The sequence below is a fragment of the Cetorhinus maximus genome, chromosome 8, assembly GCF_964194155.1.
Source record: "Cetorhinus maximus chromosome 8, sCetMax3.hap1.1, whole genome shotgun sequence".
NCBI lineage: Eukaryota > Metazoa > Chordata > Chondrichthyes > Lamniformes > Cetorhinidae > Cetorhinus > Cetorhinus maximus.
Genome location: NC_135886.1, coordinates 100,509,313 through 100,523,421, shown reverse-complemented (window position 1 = coordinate 100,523,421; position 14,109 = coordinate 100,509,313).

Genomic DNA, 14,109 nt, shown 5'->3' with positions numbered 1-14,109 from the left:
ATTAGGGAAGTCCTGTGTGTTTTTTAAAAAATACAAGCAAGGACACTGAGCAAAAGGTGGCTGATATGTAAAATGACCACTTTCTGGAAAATTCCTATGTGGATTATATTGACAGACCTGTCCTGATAGAAGATGGAATGTCACACCTGAAAAAGTGCCATGGCTTTCTTCAGACAGAGAGACATAAAAGGGAGATAGGAAAGATGCAAAAGACTGAACTTTAATCTCCTGTGGTTGCAGAGATAAAAGGCTGATTAACATGTTTCAGCAAGCATCTAAAATCCACCTCCTGTTGATTCATATCTCAGGATGTTTAAAATGGCCAGAGATCAAAGAAAACAGACTCTGGGTACATGACGTGGTTTTTTTCCCCTTATAGGAATACACAAGGAAAAATGGGTTAAAAAGCTAGCTGCAGGGCAGTGCTAGTGAGCTAGTGTGCTGGTGTGCTGTTTGTGTGTCAGCAAGAAGAAGACCAACTAGTCACCCCTGCAGTTGCAGGCAAAGTTTCTTTTTCTCTCCCTGTGTTGTTGGAGGCAAGGCAGCAGAAGCCACAATCAAAAAGGAAATAGGACAGCTTCTTCAGCTATCCTGCAGAACCAAGTGTCTCCAAACCAACTGTGAAACTACCAAAGTCAGCTTTACCAGAATGACCCAACTTAATGCAACGTATTGCCATCTACGCCTCACAGACAAGCCAAAGACTGATTCACTTTTTAAAACCTTTTATTTGGATTCTTAACTTCCCATTTCTGATCTGTGTGTATGTGTGTTGCATTTTTATTATTTTTCTCGGGATTTTAGTAACTAATAAACTTACTCTTTCTTTGACTCAAGAAAGCCTGGTTAAATTGGCTCCTTCTAAAGTATAAATACATTTGGACTGGGAAAAGGTATCCATGGGGAAAGGGATCTCTTTTAAATTAACCTGGTAGTGACCAACTGAGGGGTTTGAATAAAGGAGGGGAGCCAGCTCATTCCTCCTCACCCGGAAGCATTACAAAATTGGGGACCCATTCGGGAAGCTAACAAATTGGGGGACCTCGGCCGGGGACCCCAGTCGTAATAAGTGTTGGACAGAGCCATGTGCACAAGCAAGCATGGAGAAAGCTCCAAATTGAACTCTTTATTGTATGTATATACATAGTTCTTGCAGTTAATAAATCCATACGGTTAACATACTTAAGACCAGGAAGACTTCTTTAAGACCTACCAAACGATACTCAAGACCCTACAACATTAACCACCACTCATGGTCATGCAGGCCTGATGTTGGTTAGTTTTTCTGTTATTGTGGGATAGGAGGTTATATCATATGTGTCAGCTGCGGCTCAGCTGCTAGCCTCTGAGTCAAAAGGTTGTGGGTTTAAAGTCCCACTCCAGGAACTTGAGCATGTAATCTCAGCTGACACTCTAGCGCAGTATTGAGGGAATTCTGCAATTTTGGAGGTGTTGTCTTTTGGATGAGACATTAAACTTGGCCTTCGGCTGACCTCTCAAATGAATGCCAAAGATCCAGTGGAATTCTTTAAAGAGCAAGGGGGCTATTCCCAGTATCCTGACCTATATTTATTTCTCAACTAGCATCAAAAAAACAGATTGTTTGGCTATTATCACAGGAGATTACTGTGCACAAATTGATTGCTGTGTTTCCTATGTTACAACAGCAACTGCACCTCATAAAGTGCTTGATTAACTCCAAAGTCCTTTGACATGCCCTGAGGCTGTGAAACATAAATGCTAGCTCTTTTGATACTTTTTTCCCAACCTTTTGCAAGGTTCTACATAAGGGGGCCTAACTGCCTATGGCCTTCTTCGTTTGTTTTGTGGAATACAGATGGGGACAGGTTCTAGGAAGTATGTCTGAATCATCTCTTACCGTCCTCCGCATCTCTTCAATAACGATGGGCATATCATGGGCAAGAAGCAACCCTTTCTTAATTGTCTCTCAGCCACATTTTGATCATTCAGTTAGAGCCTTTCACCTCATTAGTGTGTTGATCTGTAATTGATATGGATTGGCAACGATTGATTTGCAAAGCTTTGCAAACAGTAGGTATCATTAAGGTGCAGATTGAAGATGCAACATTCCTACACTGTTCACTTAGACAAACAATTCCTCCATTTAGGCTATACTGGCCAACATCTGGAAACCCAGTACTGTACCTCTGAATCCTGATGTACTGCTTTGATCAGATCATTCTATGTTCGCTGACCTAGGTCATCTAGCACCTTGCCCCCAGTATGTTTTATGAGGAAATTGTATTATTGAGTAATCATAGTTCTTGTACAGTTCACACTCCAGAATTGTTTTTTATTCATTCACAGGATGTGAGTTTATTGCCCATCCCTAGCTTCCCTTGAGAAGGTGGTGGTGAGCTGCCTTCTTGAACTGCTCCATATTTTATTACAAATGCAAAACTCATCTCCAAAAAGAGAAAGAAAGCTGAGAAGTGATTGACAGCCTGAGATTTACAAGCAATTTACTGACCTGAATTCACCTGAAGAACTTACAAGCGGCTATAATAACCTGGATTCTCACAGAGTTCTTGTGCAGTGTAAGGTAAGCAGCTAAACATCATATACATGGGCCCAATTTTAACTCACTCAAAATCCATTCACTTGGACAGAGTTAAAATCAGGCCTCCATAAGTGAGCTTCAGACCCCTAGCTACCCATGTGTAATACCATATGAAATTAGTCAATATTTTGTAAATGGCGTGTTCTAGAGCCACCTTCCCAGAAGTATCAAAAGGTGTTAATAAATTTGTTTGCTTCTGTCAATATACTGCTGCTGCTTGTAGCTACTCCCGCCAGAAGATCTGCTGTCATGGTTTGCCACACTCATCTGTCTTGCACCATCCCCACATCCACAGTAGCTCGTCTGCAACTGCTCTGAATGTCCATTATCCAACTAGGTCTAGGTCCTAGGTCTCTTTCTGCTGTCCTCCACTTTGCCCTCTGGAAGCGATCTCTGTCAATCAATGCACTGCAAATGCTCACTTATAACATTTTACAATAACCAATTGTATATGCGAAGGCAACAATTGCATTTAGCTCTTGAGGTACTCTCCTTATACTTTACTTGCTTAAAATAGCTACCCGAATAAATTTGCCACAAAGTGCTTCAAGTACGATTATGAAACAAATGTTCCATTTAATACAAAGCAAGAAAGGATGCTCATATGAACGTGCACCAATTTGTGCCTATTTAGATGTTTTCTGTGTGGAAAGAAAGAAATTAGAGTCTTTAGCTTATAAATCACAACTCTTTCAGAACAACAGAAACAAAGCTTGGACAAGCCAGCCAGGGAAAAACATCAAGTACCCATTTATCCTGTGGAATTTACCTTCTCTATTTCCACATCCTGCATTAACTTCCTGGATCATTAATACCATTGAAGATCAGCCCACCAAAAACCTGTGGGAACCATTGTCCATCCCTTCCCCCTTCCCCAGTGAATCTGGATGATACCAGAAAATTCTCCTTCAAAGGAAGCTCATGGGTGAATGTTTGGATTATGAAGATGGAAATCAATTCAGACTGAACTCTCCCAGTTAGGAGTACTGTCATTAGGAGCTCCTGGGCCACAATAAAAGTATATAATTTTTCCAATAGCCCTGCCTGACAAAAATGGAAGCTAATGTTGTTTAATTTAACCTGAAAGCAAAGTAATCCATCTTGATTTCTAATTTGTGAAATAGTTTACAATGCAATGATAAAAATTACATTGGCTAGTTTACAAAGCTAGATTGTGAATGTGAACGTAGTTAAAACTGTGAGACATTCCACAAACAATAATACCCCGTTCTCTCCTGTGAACCTGGTCTCTTACACAATCCTGCTGTCTGCAACATACGTCTGCAATTCATTACAATTGTGTAGCTCATGTCTTTATCTTATTAACCCTTCTGATGGTTGATCTAACTTCTTTGGCAGAGAAAAGGCTTTTTTTTCTCTCGCTACTCTAGTCAGAAAGATACAGATGTTTCCTCATCATGTCCACCTTTCTGAATTTATGAAGCTTTGTGTGCCTAGTCTTGGGACTAAAATAGTGTTTAGAGTAATGTAACAATGTGAAGAAAATGTCATTTCACATGTTTTACTACAAGATATAAGGGGACAAAGATTGAACAGCAGGCCTTTGAAATCAGTTTCAAATGGATAGAGTTAGACTTCATTAGAAGCTATGCAGCAATAATATGCATTTGCATTTTAAAGCATTAAATGCAGAAATTCCTAAAGCAGTGCCTCTAATTGGCACAGAATTGCCTTGTACCTTCAGAAGATTCAGCCGGTTTGAATTGAATAGCATGTTTAATTGCAGGAAATGTGCAAAATGTGGCTAACAAGCTATTGCTGCCGACTTGTTCTCCCTCTTCACAAGAAGTCTGTTCACTCCTTTAACCAGACAGAGACTGAAGTAATCGCTGTCACATTTCCTGTGGGCTGCTACATATTTGTTCGGTTTGTTCACGTCTTGAGTGATTTTGCTGTTTAACATTAATTGAATTGCAATCAAGCTGCGAAAAATAGATAAAAGCATATTTGTTGCATTAGGTTAGTGATAATTACTATCCTTGCCCTCCATTCGTGTTTAATTTTGATCTAATCATTCAGAAAAAAACAACTTCAAGATGAGATTTTTATCTTCCTTCACAGAGCATGTGTGTTCAGTTTCTGTCCATGTTGATGCACAATTTACGAAATGAAATAAAATCCTTTCCTGGAAGGCTCGCTCTTGATTTTAAAACTGCTAAGAGAACAAAAACTGTTCTCTCCTCTTGACCTCTGCTGCCATCTGTTTCCTGTCTCTCAGACCTGCGTGAATTAGAATCCACAGAACACAGAAGCTGACAGGGAGAGAAGGGGAGGGAGTCAAAGCAGCACTGGTAAGGGAGGCTTCACTGGAGCAGATGTAGGCCGGGATTTTCCGGCCCTGTTGCGGGTGAACCCGCCGCGGGCAAGGCGGCCCCCCCAGCCAGAAGTCCATGGACTTGTGGCGGGACCGGAAGATCCCGGCGGCAGGCGGGTGCAGAAAATACCGTCCTTAGTATTCTCAGTTTCAGCTCTTGAAGCCTAATATGTGAATGAGTTTAAAACATAGTGAAGAATAACTCAATTGGTGGCACCAGGGTATGGAAAGATATTGGGCTTCACACTCCCTGGAAATTCAGGTTTGGAGTGCAGGGGGCAGAAAAGCAAGAGGAGAGGAAGGAAGGGGACTTAGGGAAAACAAATGGGAACAAATGATATGAAGAATAAATAAAGAAGAAAGGGAAAGCAGAAGCATTTGTTTTCCATTAGTGCCAGGTTGTTTGAATGTTTCTCACTCCTCCCTAATTCTAATCTTAAGGACGTTAGAACATAAGAAATATAAGCATCAGTAGGCCATTTGGCCCTTGAACCTATTCTGCCATTCAATAAGACCATGGTTGATCTGATCATGGCCTCAACTCCATTTTCCTCTCTGCTCCCTAGAACCCTTGACTCCCTTGTAGTTTAAAAATCTGTCCATCTCAGCCTTGAATATATTCACTGGCCCTGCTCCACTGATGTCTGGAGTATAGAATTCCAAAGATTAACAACTCTCTGAGAGGAAAAAAAAAATCCCTTCTCATCATCGCCTTAAATGGGAGACCCTTATTCTGAACATGCAAACATAAAAAATAAAAGCAGAAGTAGGCCATTTAGCCCCTCGAACCCGCTCGGCCATTCAATAAGATCATGGCTGATCTATCTGTGTTTCGAATTCCACATTCCCATCTACCCCCAATAACTTTTGATTCCCTTACCTAACAAGAATCTATCTATCTCTGCCTTAAAAATATTCAATGACCCCACCTCCACCGCCTTCGGAGGCAGAGTTCCAACGCCGCACAACCTTCTGAGAGAAAAAAATGCTCCTTGCCTCAATCCCTTTCTTTGCCTGGCGTCTACTCAACTCTTTAATGAATTACCTGTCATCACATTAATTGACTTTTGTGAGATTCTATTCCTATACTTTCACCTCGGACTTGTCCTGTTGTTGTGTTTAAAGTTAAATGAGCTACTTATGCCCACATATTGCCCATCCCTTTCAACATTTAAATTCATGAATTTTAAATGAAAATCCATTTATTCGAATCCTAAAATTCAACATTGTCAGTCCCAGGATTCTCCTGACACTCTTCTTTGAAACTTCTCCAATGTCTCATAACAAAGTATAGGACATTGTTTCAACCAAGCAACCTTCCTATTTCTTCCACAATGTCTTTCACTATAAGAACTGAAAATTTTTCAATGGGAACCCTGAAAAAAGAGATTTCAAACATATTTTGGTGTCAAATAAAATTATTGATATGCACCACCAGGCATGGCAACCAAGAGGATCTTCATTTAGGAGATGAGGTGAGAAAATGGTCTATCACCCCTTTCATGCTGAAAAATGGAATGGTATGCGATCAAAGTGTCACATATATTGGAAGTGTTAACTTATCATGGTCAATGATACCACTCTCTATCAATGACTATTGCCCATTATCTAACTCAAATAGGAATGCCCTCACTGGGCTCGACTCTTACCTATCCAACCATAACCAAGATTTCTCCAACAAGGTCTTCTCTCCTTATAAACACGAAGGCTAAGCAAAGTGCTCCTTCCTTTTAAAAGGTGCTGGGTGATTTAAATATCATCACTACCCAATGAAAAAGCTGCCAATAACCAACGCGCTGACATATCACCCATCATATGGAAATGGCATAGGCATCTATGGGCTGTGCCTTTGGGCAGCCACCGCTTTAAGTGAAAGTTGGGAACCCTTCCTGGATCTCAACAGTGTAAAAGTATGAACTAAAAACAGAAAATGCTGAAATTACACAGCAGGTCAAGCAACATCTTGTGGAGAGGAAAACAGGGTTAATGGGCTTGATTTAATGGAGTCAACGGAGCTAGCGGGAGCCCTGAGCCACCTCATTTAGGGAAGGCCTGCCAAACTAAGTGCTATTCAGGCACTTGACAGGCCAGCATCAGGACTTCCCTAGGATCAAGGACCCTGGGGGCAGAGGTCCCACTCATGGTGAGCTACCAGCCAATTAGAGACTGACAGCTCTTCTGTACTCAGCAACACTGCTGGGGAGGCGATGGCTGCTGGTATGACACCCACCTGAGGCCTAAGATTGTCACTGGCTCCCAGGTCACACGTGAGTGATGGTGTGAGAGGGGATCATGAGGTGGGGGAGTAGGGTTGGCAACTAGGGGAGGGGAGTAGTTTAAAGGGGCTCCCACCTTCCTGGGGCTGAATTTTCCATTCGTCGGGCGGGCGGGCCTGACCCAATCACGGGCAGGCACGGAGCCAATCGCCGCCAGCGATCGGGACCGCACCACCATTTTACATGGGCGAGCCAATTAAGGCTCGCCCAGCGTGACGTCTGCCAGGAAGTGCTATGCACTCCCTGTGCAAGCGGGGGGAATCCCTAAAATCGAGAATGTGCTCTTTTGCGCATGTGCACGAAAGAGCGCACTCATCTCCCTGAGGCTAAGTGCAACCTCAGGGAGATCGCCTCAACTTTTAAAATTATTAAAAATAGAGAAAAGAAAAATCCCTTACATGTCCCCTCATGTGACAATGTCACATGAGTTGGGACATGTTCATAATTTCCATAACAACTTTATTAAAATTTTTAAAACCCTACATGAAACCTCATCCCGCTGCTGGATGAGGTTTCATGTTTTCTCTAGTTCCCGCCAGCTGATTTTGCTGCACCCCCGCCTTCCTAAAAATCTAAATGGGGCATGGTGAGGCCAGGTCATTGAGTGTATTTAAGACCGAGATAGATAGGTTCTTGATTGGTAAGGGGATCAAAGGTTACGGGGAGAAGGCAGGAGAATGGGGTTGAGAAACTTATCAGCCATGATTGAATGGCGGAGTAGACTCGATGGGCCGAATGGCCTAATTTCTGTTCCTATGTCTTATGGTCTTATGGTGACGTCGGAAGTTCCGCCCAAGGTCATCCCGCGTCATTTTACGTGTCGGTGAGCGGGCCCTGCCCCCGCTCGCCGACGGAAAATCCTGTCCCTGATCTTGAGTCCCTTGATCAGGAACTGAGTGCCTTTGAATGAGAAGCCGTAAGCAACCCCACAAGGATTTGCTTGTTTTGCTCGTCGCATGCCAAGCCCCCTGCCAGTCGCTGAGTTAATAACTAGCAGCAGGGGGAAGAAGCTCTTAAGTAGGTATTAATCACCCACTTAAGAGCTTCAATTGGCAGTGGGTTTGGAAGACCATCCATAGGCCTTCCCCAGCATGGGTTTGATCGGGGTAGAGATGCGAAGGCACTGGGGTTCCCACCTGCCACCCTCCAGCCCGATTAAGTGTCATCCCCACCACTAAACTCAACACGGTGGAGGGCATTAAATTCCACACAACATTTCAGGTCAATAGCCTTTTGCCAAAGAGTGTGAAGTGTTCTTTTCCTCAGCACTGACATCGCTCACTCGAAATCAGCACAAAATAATCCAAAAGTAAATCTTGTATATATTTATTTGCAACTATCATAGTCTTTACCATAAGATAAAAGCTCATCTACCAAATTAATCATCCTACCTGTTGCTTTATTCATTTCAAAGGAATGTGAACACCACTCAGCCTAAATGACTCCTGCCGATGAATGAGATGTTCAAGCCTTTATTATTGACCAATTCATTCACCTACTCCCTGCAGATAAGCTACCATCATACAAACAACAGTGCACTGTGGATTGTTTGTGGCAGTAAGTAATTAAAACAGAAACCTGAAAGTAGTATTCTATTCTATTAATAATTTAAATGATCTCATGCAATTGTGTTGGCAGTAAGTGTGTGCAACTCAAGAAACCATTAGCTCAAAGTTGTTGAGCTGAAGTCTGAGGTGCAGGTTGTATTGCACCTTGGGCAGGGAAAGTAATCTGGATAATTTAATCCATGAGGCAGCCACACCCCTTCATTTCAGTAATGGTTTAGATTTTTTTCTTTATTCTTTCATTGGATGTGGGCGGGTAAGACAGGCAGATTTCCTTCCTTAAAGGGCATTCGTGATCCAGAAGGGTTTTTACAGCAATCAATGATAGATTCAAGGTCAACATTGCTGAGACTTGCTTTATAATCCAGATTTATTAACTGAATTTAAATTTAAATGGGATTTGAACCCTTGCCCCCAGAGCATTAGCCTGGACCTTTGGATTACTAGTTCAGTGATATTACTAGAATGCCACAGTCTCCCACTGCAGTTTGGTTAGGGGTCAGAGACAGCAGGATATGACGGTGACTCAAGAAGACAAGGGACCATAGATGCATTGATGGAGGGGCCATTGTTCAATAGTTATAAGGTACTTGCTACCAGTGTGAATGAGAACAAAGACTGCAGGGAGGAAGCACAAATTGACTGTGGCAGTCTGATTCAGGAGGCCGTTCAAGTGGGGTGAGTGAAAAGGAATGTCACATTGGTAGGGGACAGGAGGATGGATACCATTCTCTGCAACCATAACTGGGAGTCCCAAAGATTGTGTTGCCAGTCCAATGCCAGAGTTATAGACAGCTCCTTGAAGCTGGAGAAGTTTTTGGAGAAACAGGAGGAGAACTAAGTTGTGGTCCACTTTGGGAGAAATGACATAGATAGAACTAGGAGTGAGGTTCTGCTGAGGGAGGCTGAGGAGCAAGGGTACAAATTAAAAAGCAGAACCTCAAAAGGTGACGATCTATGGGGCCACATGCATAGGGATAAACAGATTAGACTTGAAAGGTGTGGCTGAAAGAGTAGTGTGGAAGACAAGGATTTTAATTTATGGGGCACAGTCACCAGTACAGGGGACAGAGGGAGTTGTACCATTGGAGCAGACGCCACTTAAACTGGGCTGGGACCAGAGTCCTGGCAAATCAAATGACTAAGGTGGTAGAAAGGGCCTTAAGCTAATGAGAGTAAGGGAGGATTTAGAATAAGGTATTTTTTTCAATCTGAAGAGAAAAGTCAAGTCAACAGACTAGTAATTTGTGTAAAATCAAGCAAATTGTATCAGAAAGGGACTGAGAGTTTAATAAAGGTAATAGGCCATTTGAGATTAAGGCCTCATCAGGGAAACAGAGTAAAAAGCTAAATTTAAAGGCACTATATCTGATTACACAGGAAACAGTTTCTCCTTATTTATTCTACCAAAACTATCCACATCCTCTTCCTAAAGTGTGGCACCCAGAATTGAACACAATGCTCGAGTTGAGGCCTAACCAGTGTTTTATAAGGGTTTAGCATAACATGGTTGCTTTTGTACTTTAATCTTCGAGTAATAAATCCAAAAATCACATACAACTTTTTAACAGCCTTTTTAACTTACCCTATCACCTGCAAAGATTTGTGTGCACACACCCCTGGATCCAGCTCTTCCTGCATTGTCTTTAAATTTTTGCCATTTAATTCAAATTGCCTCTCCTCATTCATCCTACAAAAATGGTTCGCTTCACGTTTCTCTACATTAAATTGTATTTTCCATGTGTCTGTGCATTTCACCAATCTATGTCCTCCTAAAGTCCATTACTATCTTCCACATTTACTCCATTTCCAAGTTTCGTATTATTTGTAAACTTAAAGATTATATCTTGTATGCTCAGGTCCAGGCCAGTATTATGTATGAAAAAGAGTGGTGATCCTAATACTGACCCCTGAGGGATACCACTCCAGTCTAAAAGCAATCATTCACCATTAATTTCTTCTTTCTGTCCCTTTGCCAATTTTGTATCCATGCAGCCATTGTCCATTAATGCCCTGGACTCTAATTTTGCACACAAGTCTAATGCGTGACACTTTGTCAAATGCATGTTGGAAGTCTTTATATACAACATTAACCATACTACCCTCATCAACCCTCTCTTTGACTTCACCAAAGAACTTGATCAATTTCGTCAAACTTGATTTGCCTTTAACAAATCTGTGCTAATTTATTAGCCCATACATTTCTGAATGCCAATTCATTTTGTCCCTGATTATTGTCTCTAAAAGTTTCCCCAACCACCAACGTAAGGCTGACTGGCCTGGAATTGCTGCATTTATTGCTTTCCCTTTTTATAAACAGGGGTGTAGCATTTGCAATCCTCCAATCCTCAGGGGTCACCCCCATATCCATGTGATGAGAGATTCACATTGAGACTTTTTGAAGTGGGGTGCCTCGTGGAGGAAATACTTGATTTGGCATAGGTCACACTGTTAGAAAGGGGAAATCTGAACTCTGACAAGGTGTTGGACTAGTCTGGTACTGTCTAGGGAACATGCCTGGATGTCCCCAAAGGCTCCAGATTGGAGAGAGGGTAGGGATTTGTAGGCATGTACTGACCTCGTTTCAGGCCAGTGTTGTGCTTCAAATTTAATTATTGAAAGCGTGTGGCCTGGAAGACATCTTTTGCTGGAAATGTTAGAAAATGACAATTGAACTTGGGCAAAAACCTCATGGACAAATTTCTTTTGTTTATTCTTTCATGGGATGTGGGTGTTTCTGGCAAGGTCAGCATTCATTGCCCATCCCTAATTGCCCTTGAACTGAGTAGCTTACCAGGCCATTTCAGAGGCAAGTTAAGAGTCAACCACATTGCTGTGGGTCTTGCGTCACATGTAGGCCAGACCAGGCAAGGATGGCAGATTTCCTTCCCTGAAGGACATTAGTGAACCGGATGGGTTTTCACAACAATCAATGATTGTTGTCATCGTATTACTAAGACTATCTTTATAATTCCAAAAATAGTTTAAATTTCACAAGCTGCCATGGTGGAATTTGAACCCATGTCCCCAGACCATTAGCCTGAGCCTCTGGATTACCAGTCCAGTGACAATATCACTATTCCACCATCTACTCCAATCATAATATCAATTCTGATCATGATATCAATTTATCTACAAAGTGATGCATTACAGTTCTCTGTAATTATTCTTAATGATGCACAGTCATGTGTGGTTCAAGTTCTGAATAAGTTACAGAATGTTATTTGAATATGCAAAATGAAACCGGATTAAATAAACTGAGACTGGAAAGGAGGATGGTAAATGTGTAAGGAAATATGGTTTGATGTTTGGTAATTTAGTACATTGGACATTTATGGCCAGCTTAAATCTGAAAAATTACTTTAAGAAAATCAAGTTAACTCACTATCAAATAATTGTCCATTTAGGGGATATTTAAATTTGATTTCCATGAGGTATGTGTTACATGGTGTAAGTATGGCTCCTATCATTATAAATCTGACTCACAATGGAATTGGAGAATTCATCATTATACACCCATAACTTATTAAAAAATCACACTTCTTGTTGTCATATTTTAGTCACACTTTGAGCCATTCCTTTTCATTTTAACTTAATTTGCCTACATTTGGAAGCTGGTCGCTTAAATGCATCACTTCACAATAGAAAAATCTGTCCACCAGGTGGTGCTTTCTTTACCCTAAAAGTCATTCAAAATTCTATCTAAATAATTTTCATTTGAGAATTTTCCATCACCATTTTGTTATCTGCAATTTAAATTAAAATGTACAAAATAATGGTTTAAATATTTTTTTTAATGAAAAGTGCACTGTTCATAATACTGTAATATAGGGTGGAATCTTCTGTCCTGTCTAGGGGTTTATTTGCAGGCAGGGAGGGCAATTAAATGGGCAGAAGAGTGGCAAATAGGGACCTTTATCCCTTCCTGTCTCCATCCCGATTAAATCCGGGATGGGAAGGCCCATGGTCAAACTTCCCACCCTGCCGCCAATTGAGGCCCTTAAATGGGCAATTGATGACCACTTAAGGGTCTTATCCCTCCACTGCTGATATTAACCTATCTGCAGGCAGGCTTAGCACCATGTGGCATACACGACAAGCAAACCTGTGCAGGCTGCTCATCATCTCCTAGGGGCGAGGGTGGGGGTCCCTCTTTCAAAGGCTCTCAGTGCCTGATTGAGGAACCCAGCAACCGGAAGGGGAGCGGCCCACTGACAACTCCACTACCCTTGCTGCTGACCCTCCCCTACATCCCCCTACATGTGACCCCTACCCCGCAAAACCCGTCCCGCCACTACTTACCTCTGGCCTGGGTCACTCTATGATCCTGGACTTTGGGTAGCTATTGTTCCTGCAGCAGCCACTGCCTGCCGTGTGACACTGCTGAGCAAAGGGCCAGACAGTAGGCAGGACTTCCCCCTCCCAGGGTCCTGATCCCAGGGATAGGCCCACTGCTGGCTTCTCTACTGCTTGATTGGCTTGTGGTTCGGTGGACGAGATCCCTGTCACCTCCACAAGATTCTGGCCAAAATTACATTTACTTGTTTCTTGCCTCCTAATACCTTAATTATTGAATAGAATTCAGAAGGAGGCCATTTAGGCCACTATGTCTGGGTGGCTCTTTGAAGAAACTGTCCAATTAGTCCCATTCCCTCACTCTTTCCCCATAGACCAGAATTTTTTGTTCAAGTGTTCAATTCAATTCCCTTATGAAAGTTATTATTGAATCTGCTTCACCCACTATTCAAACAATACATTTCAGTTCATAACAATTTGCAGTGTAATTTTTTCCCCTTCTTATTGCCTCTGGTTCTTTTGCTAATCGATGTAAATCTGTGTCCTCTGGTTACTGACCTGTTGCCACCAAAAGCAGCTTCCCCTTATTTATTTAACCAAATCCTTCAAGATTCAAATCCCCCTGCCCTGCCCCCACCACCCCTTAACTTTCTATGTAAACAATCCTAGTTTGTCAATAAACTGAAGTCTTTCACCCCGATATCATTCTTGTAAATCTCCTTTCACCCTCACAAAAGCCCTGACATCCTTCCTAAAGTGCGCCGCCCAGAATTGGCCACAATATCTCAGCTGCAAGTTAACCAGTGTTTTATAAAGTTTTAGCATAATTTGCTTGCTTTTGTACTCTGTACCTTTATTTATAAAATCAAAAATCCTTAAAGTGTTGGTGGTGTAGTGGTAGTGTCACTGGGCTAGTATTCCATGGGTTCAAACTGCACAACAGCAGCTGGTGGAATTTAAATTCAATTAATAAATCTGAAATTGAAAGCTGGTCTCAATAATGGTGACCTTGATAACTATCATCAATTGTAAAAACCCATCTGGTTCACTAGTGCC